Here is a 12,440-nt window from a genome sequence, read left to right as displayed (position 1 = left end):
AATCTAAGCTAAAGGGAAAACTCAAGCTGGGAACTGCTTAAGGTAAACCTGTCTCCCTTTCTATTCAAAGTCATTCCTCTGCTCACTGAGATAAATGCCTATCTGCTTTCTTCCTTTGGAAAGGCTAATCAGAAACTCAAAGGATTTGTCTCTTATCTACCTATAACCTGGAAGCCCTCTCCACATTTGAGTTGTCCCGCCTTTCTGGACCAAACCAATTGTTCCTCTTACATATATTGATTAATGTCTCATGTCTCCGTAGAATGTATAAAACCAAGCTGTGCTCAGACCCCCTTGGGCACATGTCGTCAGAACCTCCTGAGGCTGTGTTGTGGGCGTGTGTCGTTAACTTTGGCAAATAAAACCTTCCTAAACTGATTGAGATCTGTCTTACAGGGTCATACTAGAATAGGGTGGGCCCTAATCCAATGACTACAAGAAAACAGAAACACAGATTACAATGGCTAATTTCAGATGTCAACTTGACTGGACTAAAAGATATCCAGATAACTACTAAAGTACTACATCATCTGGGTGTTTCCAGAAAAGACTGTCATTTGAATCAACGGACTGAGTAAGAAAGACTTGCACCAGCACATCCTGCCCCCAAACCCCTAGGTTCTCAGGTCTTCAACTTCAAACTGAGACTTACGCCATCTGCTTTCCTAGTTCTGAGGCTTTTGGACTTGGATGGAGTCCCACTACCAGCCTTCCTTGTTCTCCAGCCTGCAGACCACCTGTCATGGGACTCCTCAGCCTCCATAATCATGTGAGCCAATTCCCCTAAAAAATCCCCTCTGGGCCAGGCACGAGGGCTCATGCCTGTAACCCCAGCACTTTGGGAGGCCGAGGCGGGTGGATCACCTGAGGTCGGGAGTTCGAGACCAGCTTGACCAACACGGAGAAACCCTGTCTCTACTAAAAATACAAAACTAGCCAGGTGTGGTGGTGCACGCCTGTAATCTCAGCTACTCGGGATGCTGAGACAGAATCACTTGAACTCAGGAGCAGAGGATGCGGTGAGCCGAGATCACACCACTGCACTCCAGACTGGGCAACAAGAGCGAAACTCTGTCTTTAAAAAAAAAAAAATCCCCTCTCATCTATCTATATCCTATTGGTTCTGTCTCTCTGGAGCACTCTGACTCTCTCTCTCTCTCTCTCTCTCTATCTCTATCTCTCTCTCTCTCTCTCTCACACACACACACACACACACACACACACAGACACACACACACAGGGGAACACCATGGGACAGCAGAGGCAGAGACTGAAGCTACGCTGCCACAAGCCAAGAACACCAAGGCCAGCCAGCAACCACCGGAAGCTGGAAGGGAGGCATGGAACAGACGACTCAGAGCCCCCAGAACCATGGGGAAACTTTCTTCTGCTGTCGAAGCCATTCCGTTTCTGGCACTTTGTTATAGCAGCCCTGGGAACCTAATGAACATGCCGTGTATTTTAATCACTATTGTCTGTCATCTTCATTAGAAAATAAGCCCCATGAGAACAGGATTTTGGTTCCTTCTGTTTGGTGCACAATCCCCAACACCTAGAACAGTGTATTTCCTGAATGAATTCTGAGTGGAGGATAAGCCTAGAAGGCAGGTAGGGGTGCTGTATTAATCCCGGAGGGCAAAACAGGGAGGCAAATGTCCTCACTTCAGAGACACAGAGCCAGGGAAAGACTGAATTGGGAATTGGATCTTACTCATGTATTTGACTGAGTGCCACACCAGTCCCCAGGATAGCTGCTCCATGCGTAAAAGGTAACGACATACGTGGCATGATGGGAAAGAGGGAGCAGGATCCAGTCTTGGTCCTCCCTTCAGTTACAGGTGACCAGGGGAATGAAGACATCAACCTGTGGCTGGTACTACAGGAACAGAAGAGCATGCGTATCTCAACCTCATCTCACAAGAACCTTGGGAGGAGTAAACGGCAGATCCTTGCAAAGTGCTTAACACCGTGTCTCTTTCCTGCATCTGGCTATGAGCAACACATGGCGCTGTGGAGAAGGGAGCAGAGAGCTGGGCCCATGCGCGCTTTCTCCTGGCCAGCTGTGTGACTTGAGGCAGACACTCTGCCGTTCAGCCTCCTTGAAATAAATGGCAGAGGTTGCACTAGCAACCCCCTAGCCCTCAGTCTACCTGAAAAAAGAAGAAAAGGCCTCTGCGTGTGGGGCTCTGGTGTGCACAAAGCAGGGGTTCCTGCAGGAGAAATGGTGTTGGAAGATAACATCCCAACTCAACTCCCCTGCCCACCTAAGGCCTCCGTCCAAGCCTCTCACCTTCATCCCTTTTAGTTCCCATAGCCCCCACCCTCATCTGCCCTAGGCAGCTGCTAATCTCCTGACCTCTCTTTAAGGTTACCAGATTATGTCTACTTTCATAGTTAGCAAATATAATATGTAGTCACCCATTTTAAAACAATTATTGGCCTTGTGCGGTAGCTCACGCCTGTAATCCCAGCACTTTGGGAAGCCGAGGCAGGTAGATCACCTGAGATCAGGGATTCAAGACCAGCTTGGCCAACAGAGTAAAACCCCATCTCTACTAAAAATACAAAAATTAACCAGGCGTGGTGGCACACGCCTGTAATCCCAGCTACTAGGAAGGCTGAGGCAGGAGAATTGCTTGAACCTGGGAGGTCGAGGTTGCAGTGAGCCGAGATCACACCACTGCACTCCAGCCTGGGCAACAGGGTGAGACTCTGTATCCCCAAAAAAAAAAAAAAAATTATATATATATATACACACACACACACACACACACACACACACACACACACACATATATGGGGAACACAAATAGGTAGAGTTACTTTAAATTACCAAGTACTAATCAGGTGATATGCTGAGATTTATGAACATTATTTTTTTAATCTTCATAACAACCCTGTGAGGCAGGTATTAATTATAACTCCTAATGTACAGGAAAAAGCTGAGGCCCAGGGAGATAAAATAGAGGCTCAAGTCGCACAGCCACAACGGGCCAAATGGCAGCCGGGTCCAATGTGGCTCGGCTCTGCAGTCCCTTTGCCCCCCAGGGGTTCCCCCTCCCCGACTCCTGCCCTCTGCCCCTCTGAGGGGTACGTAAAGGACTCTTGTCCAGTAAGCCAGGGCTTCCTGAAGCCCACTGTGTGGCCCAGCCCTCAGGGAGGGCCCTGAGATCAGCCTATTCATGGAGGCCACAACACGCCTCCTCTACCAGCCCATTGTGCCACGCTCCTCAAACACCTTCGAAGAAATCACTGCTTCTCCAGAAAGCACTCTGCTAAGGGTTAAAGCCCCACAATACTCCCCCAGCAAGCCAGGAGAGGGGAACAATCACATGCAACTAGAAGAAAAGACCTGCTTTACCACATTCCTGGAGGCTTTTCCAGAAAGCAACAGTGCCTGATTTTCCAGCACACAGTCTTTAAGTGTCCTCCCAGGACTGCTCCCCAGTCTCCAATCCATGCCTCGGCAGTGCAGGACAGACTGATCTTAATCAATATCTACATACCCTTGGTTCCTCAGATGAAAGGTCTGGAGAAATACCCTGGCAAGTTACACCAAAATTAAAGTGACCTATTACCATACCTAGCATCTGGGAGAAAGAGAGTGTGTGAAACCAGGAGCTCTTACGTCCAGGTGCCACAATGCCACCACTGGTAGCATGATGCTCACACCACCCTGAGCTCAGCCATGATCCTTGAGGGTTTGGTTCCCTCATCTTCTATGGTTACTACGGCCCCACCACTCTGAATGTCTCAAATCTCAGCACTAAGAATCAAGAAACCAAATGAAGAGTTTTACAACCCCATCAATAATAAACGAAATATCTACTAAACAACGATCCATTTATTTCACCCAGAAGAATGGCAGTCCATACGCTACTGGTAATAGGAACTAGTACCTCTCTTGAGAGCACAGTATGGGTACTGCTGTAACATTTTAAATAAATTCAACATTTGACATGCCAATTCCACTCCTAGAGGAACATATACATATTAATATGTATGTATGAAGATACAATAGCAAAACTAATGAGTTGGTTTATATGTCCATCAATAGGGGACCAATTCATAAATTATGACATACTAGAAAATATTTTATAGGCAAATAAAAGACAAAAGAAGAGAGAATAGCTACAGGCATGAAAAGATCTCCAAGATATACTATGTGAAAAAAAGCAATATGATGCAATCAGATTCATGCTTTGAAAAGAAGGAAACACACAGTGTATTTGTGTATACAGACTGACAGTTTCAGGACATGGATCCAACTGCTAACACTGGTTATTTCTGAGGACCTGGTGGAGGTGGGACCTGGGGAAGGGTGCTGGAAGAAGGGGAATGTGACATGTCTGCTGTGTCCTTCCACGCTATTTAAATGGGAGGGCAGAATGCAGGAGAATACATTTGCATATTACCTACATGGTATGTGAAAAGCAAGTAAACTGATTGAAAAAAAAAAAAACACCACCACCACCAAAACAGGCTTCTTACGGTGATATGAAATTGCTGCACCAATTTGAACAGGTTTATATGCTGCAATCCCAGGTCTTCCCAGGACTGACAAAGTTCAAACCAGTTTCTACGGTACTGATGACAGACTGAATTGGAACCAACAGGGAAGAAGGGCAATGTGGGATGCAAGGAAAACATCTGTAAAAGCTCTGTGCGAGCTGCAATCAAAGCTCATCCCCACAAGATGAGAAATAAGCCAAAACCAGAATTAGCAGAGAATTCCCTTTCCCATAGAAGAGGGACTCTCCACTATCACCAACCTGGCCAAACTCCACCTTCCTGACAAAGGCACCATGTGCCCGGCTCCGGGATTGCAGGGACGGCCAAGACTGGCAGCCCTGAAGCCCACTTATTCGAGCCTCTCCACTTCGGCCAACAGCCCAGGAATCTTTTCACACTCACTACGGAAATCCAAGCTGAACCAGTATACAAATCAGAGGGTTCTGCCAACAAAGCAGCAACAACATGGAGAAAAAAGAGTGATAAATCAATGATATCCTGGCTAAACAGCTATTCCTTCTGCTGCCTAAGCAGAGATGCTGCTGTGGATTTAAGCATTTGATAAATATCTTTTTTGCTTCCCAGTAATAATTAAAGCAAACACACCCAAACATGCACCAAAATGAACAAGAAAAGGACTCTGCTCAGGACATAATGTTCAAGAGGTAGGCATGGTAGTTACATCCACAGGAAGAAATGCTCTTCTCTCATTAAAGCATATACCTGCCTGGCACAGACTCTAACCCCACGAAAGAAACGCACTGGACACTTTAGGGGACTGCCGAGAAGTACCCTCGGAACAAGGAGAAGAGGTTCCCTCTTTGAGGGAAAGGTGTAAACATTAAGCAGAAAGTGGGTGAGCAGACTCTTGCATAGAGTGACTCACCGCAGAGACAGCTTGAGGCTGAAAATGCTGGGAGCAGGCAGGTCCAACAGAGGTAACCTGGCTGCCTCCTCCCAGCGAGAACAGCCCAAATAAAGCCAGAATCTGACCACCTGATCTCTGGCCTGACCAGAGCCAGCACAAACTCTCAGAAGGGCAGGGAGGTTGTACAACTTGGAAAAACAGAAGCCCAAAAGCAAGTTTATTACCACATCTGGTGCTGACTAGGGGAGAGGGCCCAAGACCAGTATATTCCTGGCATGGCAGCAGTGCGTCCTACCAATGACAGGACACAGAGACCTCAGCCAACCATCTCCCTGTGCTCTGATGCCCGCTCCCCTGAGCATGGCTTGGCGCCCCAGAGACTTCGCCCATCAGAGGAGGCTGGCCTCGACTCCTCTAGGGGCTGGCCATTATGTCCATAGTCACTCCTGCTTCCCATGCAACCCCTGCAAATTTGGTGACCACAAGTCAACCCCATCTAAAGCAGATCAACTCTTACAGAACTGAAGACCAAACCCGGGTAGGTCCCCTGTGTCACCAGGGAAGAGAGGTGCGCAGACGACACCCCAGGAAGCCATCTTCCCTTCCTCACTTCTCACCTTAAGTTTGATGGCTCAAACTAGCATTTCCCAAAATGCAGTCAAGAATCCAACTTCCACCCTCTGCGATGCTCCTGGAAAGTTAGGAATGATAAGGCTGGGATGGCACAGGGAGGGGAAGGCCCTTTCCGACTGTGCTCAACCACCTTTCTCTAGCTGTTGGCAGAGACTAAAGGACGTACTTTTGGTGTCTGCGGAGATTTTTAGCCCGCACATAGCATCTTCAACACCCATCCCTGGGGCATCAGACCTGAAACGGGAAGGGATGAGGCAAGGAAAGGCAAGGCTCAGATTTGATTTTTCCCTCAATTCTAGTATCCAAAGGCACTGAGCTCTATGGATTCCAACAAGTCCCCTCTTCTCCACCACCACTGCCACTGTCTCAATGTCTTCCATTCAGGCCCTTGTCATCTCTCAAGACAATTACTTTAATGGACTCATTTCTCTACTCCTAATTTCTACTTGCTTCACTTCAAAAATCCAGACAGCCACCGAGCTACCTTTCTAGAATACAGACCTGACCCTCTCTGCCTATAGGACCAAGTCCCAACCCTGGCACAGCATGCAAGGCCCCTGCCTGCCTTTCTAGCTGGAAGCATGGGCTTTGGAGTCCTACAGATCATTGCAGCTGACACTCAGATTAACCTCTTGCTGGCTGTGTGAACACACATGTGTTTCTGCACCCATTCCCACATCTGTGTGGAGGGAATAGCAGGATCAGCCTCCCAGAGCTGCTGTGAGGACTGAATCCAAGTTCTAAAGAGCCTAGCTCTTGCCAACCTAGCTCCAGGGTCCTCTCTCTTTCCCACCTAGCTATACCAGCTCTTCATAATGAATGAGAATTGACTTAAGGGAAAAAAACATACACGCAAGATCTAGAAATGAAGGGTCAGAAATTTAGAAATTAGGCCACAACAATGTGAAAGAAACCAAAATTAACTCATTATCAAAATAATGTGAGAGGAGGGGAGGAACAGGAAGAGAATGAAAACATTACATTTAGGAAGAAATGCTTTTAAAATATAAGTCTCTATGATGTTTTGAGCCTCATTTGCTCCAATGATTTAGGAAGACGACATTTCAAAAGCTCACAAAGATAACACGTCTACTTTTTAAAAACTATTTCCTAATTAATATCTTCAGAGTATTAAGAAGTGCTTTTATAGACTGAAATCTTAATAAAATTCTCAGAGGAATTCTGGCATCAGTCACAACAAACACCCTTTCGGAATTTAATTTCCTTTCAGCATACAATTTACTATGGAAACTCATTTATGATGCCACCACAACCAGTCAAAATCTGCCTGCAGCACAAAAACTTCAAAGTCCCAAAAGAGGGCCTTAAAGGACTGGAGGGAAATCGGCCCCATATTTAGCCAAATCCTGCATCTAACAGAAATTTCCCCCACACCAAATTCTAGCTTTGACCGTCAGCCAGATCGCGCTCCTCCCTCTAGCTGCCCTTCACTACAGGCTCTTCCGGGCCCGCCTCCAGCTAGAAGCCCCTGAATTCTGTATCTTTTCCCTGTCCGGCAAAATTAATAAAAAAGGAAAGAAAGCCACAAAATGGGCAACGGGAGACCAAGCTACATTCATCTTCAACTTTCTATCAAAGACCTGTCCTTTCTGGCTTACGGTTTTTTTCAGTTCCCTCTTAGACAAGACAGACAATTACAGGCCCTGGAATATTCAATGTGCATGCTGGGGCTTGGGTTGGGAAAGCAAAAAGGCTAGAAGAATTATTGATAAGTACAAAAAAAGTACTTTAAGCCTTTTCCCCTTGAGGATAATTGCTGAAAGACTTAATCAATCCCATTATCCCAAGTACCTGTGTGCAAGGGAGAGAAAGGAGTAGATGCCAACCTTTACTCAGCACCCACTGCAATTAGTGGGTACGTTTCATTGAATATAAGGCAGACAGTATTACCCTGACTTTACACATGGGGAAATCAGACTCACAGAGGTCAGGCAGCAGGTTCAGTATTGACACCAGGCCTGCCAGACTCCCAAGATGCTTGAACTCACCACTTCACCACACTGCTTCCAGAGTCCACAAGTGCTTATGTTAAAATGTGCTGGGCTAGGGAGCCCGTTACAGTTTACTTGTTGCTAGACATACAGTATCTCATTTAACTAGTACAACCCTGTAGGACAGCTGAGAATTCCTTTTCCACTGTTACAACGGCTTGTGGACTGAAAGGTCATCAGTAACTTATCCATGACAGCTATGCCAGAGTCGTGCCGTCTCTCGGGTTTGTTTTCTCTCCTGTAAAATGAACTTGGCTCACCACAATCCCTGGTCAGTGGCAGGGGCTCCAATGGTGACAATTTTGATTTTTATTCATACTTCTCGATTAAAGTAAAATTTGTACCTACAGCTATTTTAAAATTTATACACACTAGATATTTTAAAGACTTAACCTAATTAGTCAAGCCTTGACTTGTTGGAGAAGGTATCGTTTTTACCACTACACCTCATCTGGTCTGAAAAGGAAAGTAGTTTTTTAAAAATTTAGGAAAAAAAAAATGTTTAATAATAAAATACCACTACCTCAAACTCAAGAGATAACCACTAACTGCGCAACTTCCAAAAAGCTGACAAAAAAAAGGATCACTGAAAATGATGTGATCAAACCCATTACGGATTTTGAAAGCTACTAACCGACAAGTACAGGAACATTAAGTTATGATAAAGTACAAAAAAAAAAAATCCTTAAAAAAATAAAAATAGATTCTCTTCTTCCAGAACCATGGCTTGATCATCAATGTGCGGTTTGACCCTGGCCAAGTCATTTCAACTCTGTCATGGCCCTCAGCATCCTCAATGTCAAGGCCAGCTTAAGACCAGGACATTCGAGTGAGAAGTTGCCCAGAGGGTCTAAGGAACAGGAGTGGGATGCAGAGGACACACATGATTGCCTGGAGCAATTGTTAATGAGCTGCATCTAACGCTCTGCTTGCCTTTTACTACAGTCATTTGAAAAGACACCTGGGAAGTACGACGTGTCAGAGGCGAGAGGAACCAGCTCACCACTTCTCAAGCCATAATGGAAAAGATGGCAGAATCATACTTGTACAAGGACCCCAGCCTCAGTCAGACAGAAGGAAACCTGTAAGATTATAGCAGTGAGAGACCCTGAGGATGTTCTTCAGGCAAACCGCAGCAAGACCAACCCAACTGAGCGTCCACTCCAAGCTTGAAGGTTAAAAAATAAGAAAAAATTCGGGTCCACAGGTGAAATACATATTTTCTATGCACAATAAGCAACTTTATAGTAAAGACAGCAGGACAACCAAGTACACTAAGTGCAAGCATAAAACAGTATTCATGCTGTAAATCTAATACCAACTATTATTAGTTTTTTGTTTTGCTTTGTGCAATCTTTCTTGCTTGTCATATTTTCTTTTAAATCTATCCTAATTTCTTTATAAGAACAAGCAGAGGCTTATTTTGTGTGGCAAATCCAGCTTCACAGGGAAAAAGATTTCACCGTGTCCCTCAGAAACCTACTCCTGTCTCCATCAGTCCGTGCGGCTCTCTCTTTATACCCCATGTGACAGATATGAAAACACACGTTCAGAGAGGGCAAGTGACTCATCCAAGGTCAAACTTCTTGCTAACACATCTGGGACGACAACACGGGCTCAAGAAACCCACTATGGGTCTCTTGCTGTATCACTGCTGCAAAGGACCAGGCATACTGGTGTCTTGACTACAAAGTTTATTTGGGGGAGGTGGGGAAGCCAACATGAGTCATCTCCGCTTGCAAGGGGCACCACACAGGTTGTTCTAATAAAGCATCCAGTACCTCCAGAACCACTTGTTTCTGAAAGCACCAACCCACGCAGACACCCAGCAGGCCACTCTTGCCACCCTCAAAGCTGTGAGCAGATGCGCTGTTGGGCTCTGGGGACCTAGAGGTGTCTCCTAAAGAGTAAGGGCAGCTGGAGCTCAGCAGTAAGCAGTACTGACTGCATGAGTGGATAGGTGGGTGTATGAGGAGATGCCACTGTTTTCAGCTCCCGTTGATAGTTACGATATCATACAGCCTAATCCCACTCATCTTGGAACTCCCCAAACATCTCATCCGCTCAGCTGTTCCTCAACTTACCCAGGGCAAAAGCACGGCCGTCTGAGGTGAATCCGGCCGCTGGGGAGGGACGGGAGTCGGCCCCGGCGACAGAGGAAGCAATGCTCCGCTCCCTCCTCCACCCACCCCGTACAGGAACTCCCCGCTGGGTCTTCGGAAGCCGCAGGCGTCCCCAGCTGTGAGCCGGCCCCGGGTCTCCGGGTCTGCCCCGACCGAGCGGTGGAGGAGAGAGGCACCGTCCCGCCCCGCCCCACCTCTGCACCCCGACCCCCTGGGTCCCAGCCTTCTCACCGCAGGGCCCCCGGCCGGACTCTCGTCCACCCCCAGAAACCCTGAGCGCACCCCATCCGCGGCGCCCTCAGAGGACCCGCGTCTCCCGCCTTCCCGCACCCGGCGCTCCCGGCCGCCCCGGCCCGCGCCCTTCGCACCGCGTCCCCCGACCCCTGAGCCCGCCCCGCGCCCGCACTTCCCGCCCGGCCCTGCGGGCTCGCGGTCCGCCCCAACTTTTCCCGGCCCGGGCCCCGCAGCCCCCGGGAGGCGGCGTCCCGAGCCGCGCCGGGCAGGCGAGCTCGCGCCCCTCGGCCCCCACCCCGCCCGCGCGAGCTGCGCTCGGGACCCGCCCGGCGCCGGGCCTGAGTCGGGAGCACGGGACGGAGGCGGAGCCGGCGAGGCGGGAACCGCGCCGTCCCGGCGCCGCACCCCCGCCCGCCGCCCCGCCGCCCGCCGCCCCGCCGCCCCGCCGCCCGCCGCCCCGCCGCCCCGCCGCCCGCCGCCCCGCCGCCGCGCCTCTCCCAGCCCACCTGCCCGCGGGCGCCGCCGCCGCTGCCGGGAGGACGTGGCCGTGGCCGCCGCCGCTCGCGCTCCCCGCCTCGCCTCTCCTCTCGGCGCCCGCGCGGGCGGCTCCGGCGCGCCGGACCGCAGCGCCAGGCGCCCTCTGCCGCCGGGAAGCCGCATCCTCCCGCCCTGACCCTAACTCGCCGGCCGCCCCCGCCCGGGCCTCGGCCCCCGCCCCCCCTTCCCCGCCCCCGGCACCGACTCCCGCCTCCGAGCGGCCTGGGTTCGCGCCCCGCCTGCGGCCGCTGCTGCCTCCGGGAAGTTCTCCCTGACCACCTCTGCAGGCTCTGCGCGCTTTCTCGGGCTCCCGCGCAGCTGGTGCTGAAGTCGCCCCCTTGTTGATGTATTTCCTGCTTCTTTGAATGCCTGGCTCGTGAGACACCAGAATCGGGAAGGGGATCGTTGGAAGCAAACGTATCTGTTGTGCTCAGCGTTCTCTCCTGCAGAGCTAGGTTAGCGCCCTGTGTGGAATACTAAAGCGCGCAATAAATACTTGTGGAGAAAGCAAACGAGTAAATGAATGAGTTGATTTTTGCCTCTGTCTACCCAAGTAGGCTTTTAAACTTCAGGCAGACAGAGATCTTGACCTGGATTTGTTTTTTGTAAATGACACGTGCATGCATGTGCGCAGCTCAGCATAAAGAAATGAGATTCACAATTCCCCACCTCAGACCAGCTCCAAAGCCGCACGAGGCCCACAGCTAAATGCTACTCAGGGCTTTTGGTCAAACACACTTAGGTTTTAGAACTACCACTTAAAAGCTGGGCAATCAGGGGAAAGCTCATCTCCCTGGGCCACAGTTAACACATCTATAAATTAAGAAGAATAAAACCTACTTCATAGAGGTGTTGTGAGGATTAATTGAGATGGTGCTCTGTAAAGCACTTTTCACAGCCCCGATGTGCGCGGCGATGTGTAAATGGTAAGTTATTGTTGTATTACTACTGATGCAGTAGGTGATTTTAAAAACTGTCTTCAAAACGTAGTATATTGACTACCTTTTCACCTGAGGACAAACCCTAAATCCTTTGTATGTGTGGTATTGCCACCTGCTCGGCAAGGCCAGCCCTGGGAGCAAGGCCACTCCCTCCCACTGGAAAAAATTAACACATCTTGGGGTTGTTTTGTTTTGAAGAATTATAGAAGCCACTCTTCTGCAGGTTTTCCACCTGGATTTCTGTGGCCAATCTCTTAATTAACAAGTTTTTCTTCTATGGAGGTCAAAGGGAGCTCTTTGAAAGCATCTGCAGTCTACTGGCTCTTCCGGTTTTCTTCCTAACCCTCTCTCAAACAACCTGAGGCTTTCTTTCCATTTTTACAGGAAGTGTCCTTCCTGCTGCATGCAAAAGACAGCAGTGCGGTGGAGTGAGATCAGAGGGGACTGCTCTGCATACACTTAGGGCTTTCTGCACCTCAGTCCCCTCGATGGTAAACCTTGGAGAATTAGACCGTGTCACCTTGGGAGAGAATTCGTTTCAGGTATTTCTTATGAAGGTATTTCCTTCATAGGAAATACC

At 49.0% G+C, this 12,440-nt stretch overlaps 1 protein-coding gene across 2 annotated transcripts in view; it reads right to left on the bottom strand.

Annotated features, from left to right (window-relative positions):
* Positions 1–11,025, bottom strand: part of SMCO4 (single-pass membrane protein with coiled-coil domains 4) — a 67,284-nt gene extending 56,259 nt beyond the window's left edge. For both annotated transcript variants that reach the window (XM_074400345.1, XM_039462240.2), the window contains exon 1: positions 10,889–11,025. The gene's annotated coding sequence lies outside the window, so the exon portion shown is untranslated. The remainder of the gene's footprint in view (positions 1–10,888) is intronic.
* Positions 11,026–12,440: the final 1,415 nt, after the last annotated feature.

This window comes from Saimiri boliviensis, chromosome 6 (genome assembly GCF_048565385.1).
Source record: "Saimiri boliviensis isolate mSaiBol1 chromosome 6, mSaiBol1.pri, whole genome shotgun sequence".
Classification (NCBI taxonomy): Eukaryota; Metazoa; Chordata; class Mammalia; order Primates; family Cebidae; genus Saimiri; species Saimiri boliviensis.
Note: the sequence above shows the minus strand (reverse complement) of the source record. Positions and strands in the feature narration are given on the sequence as shown.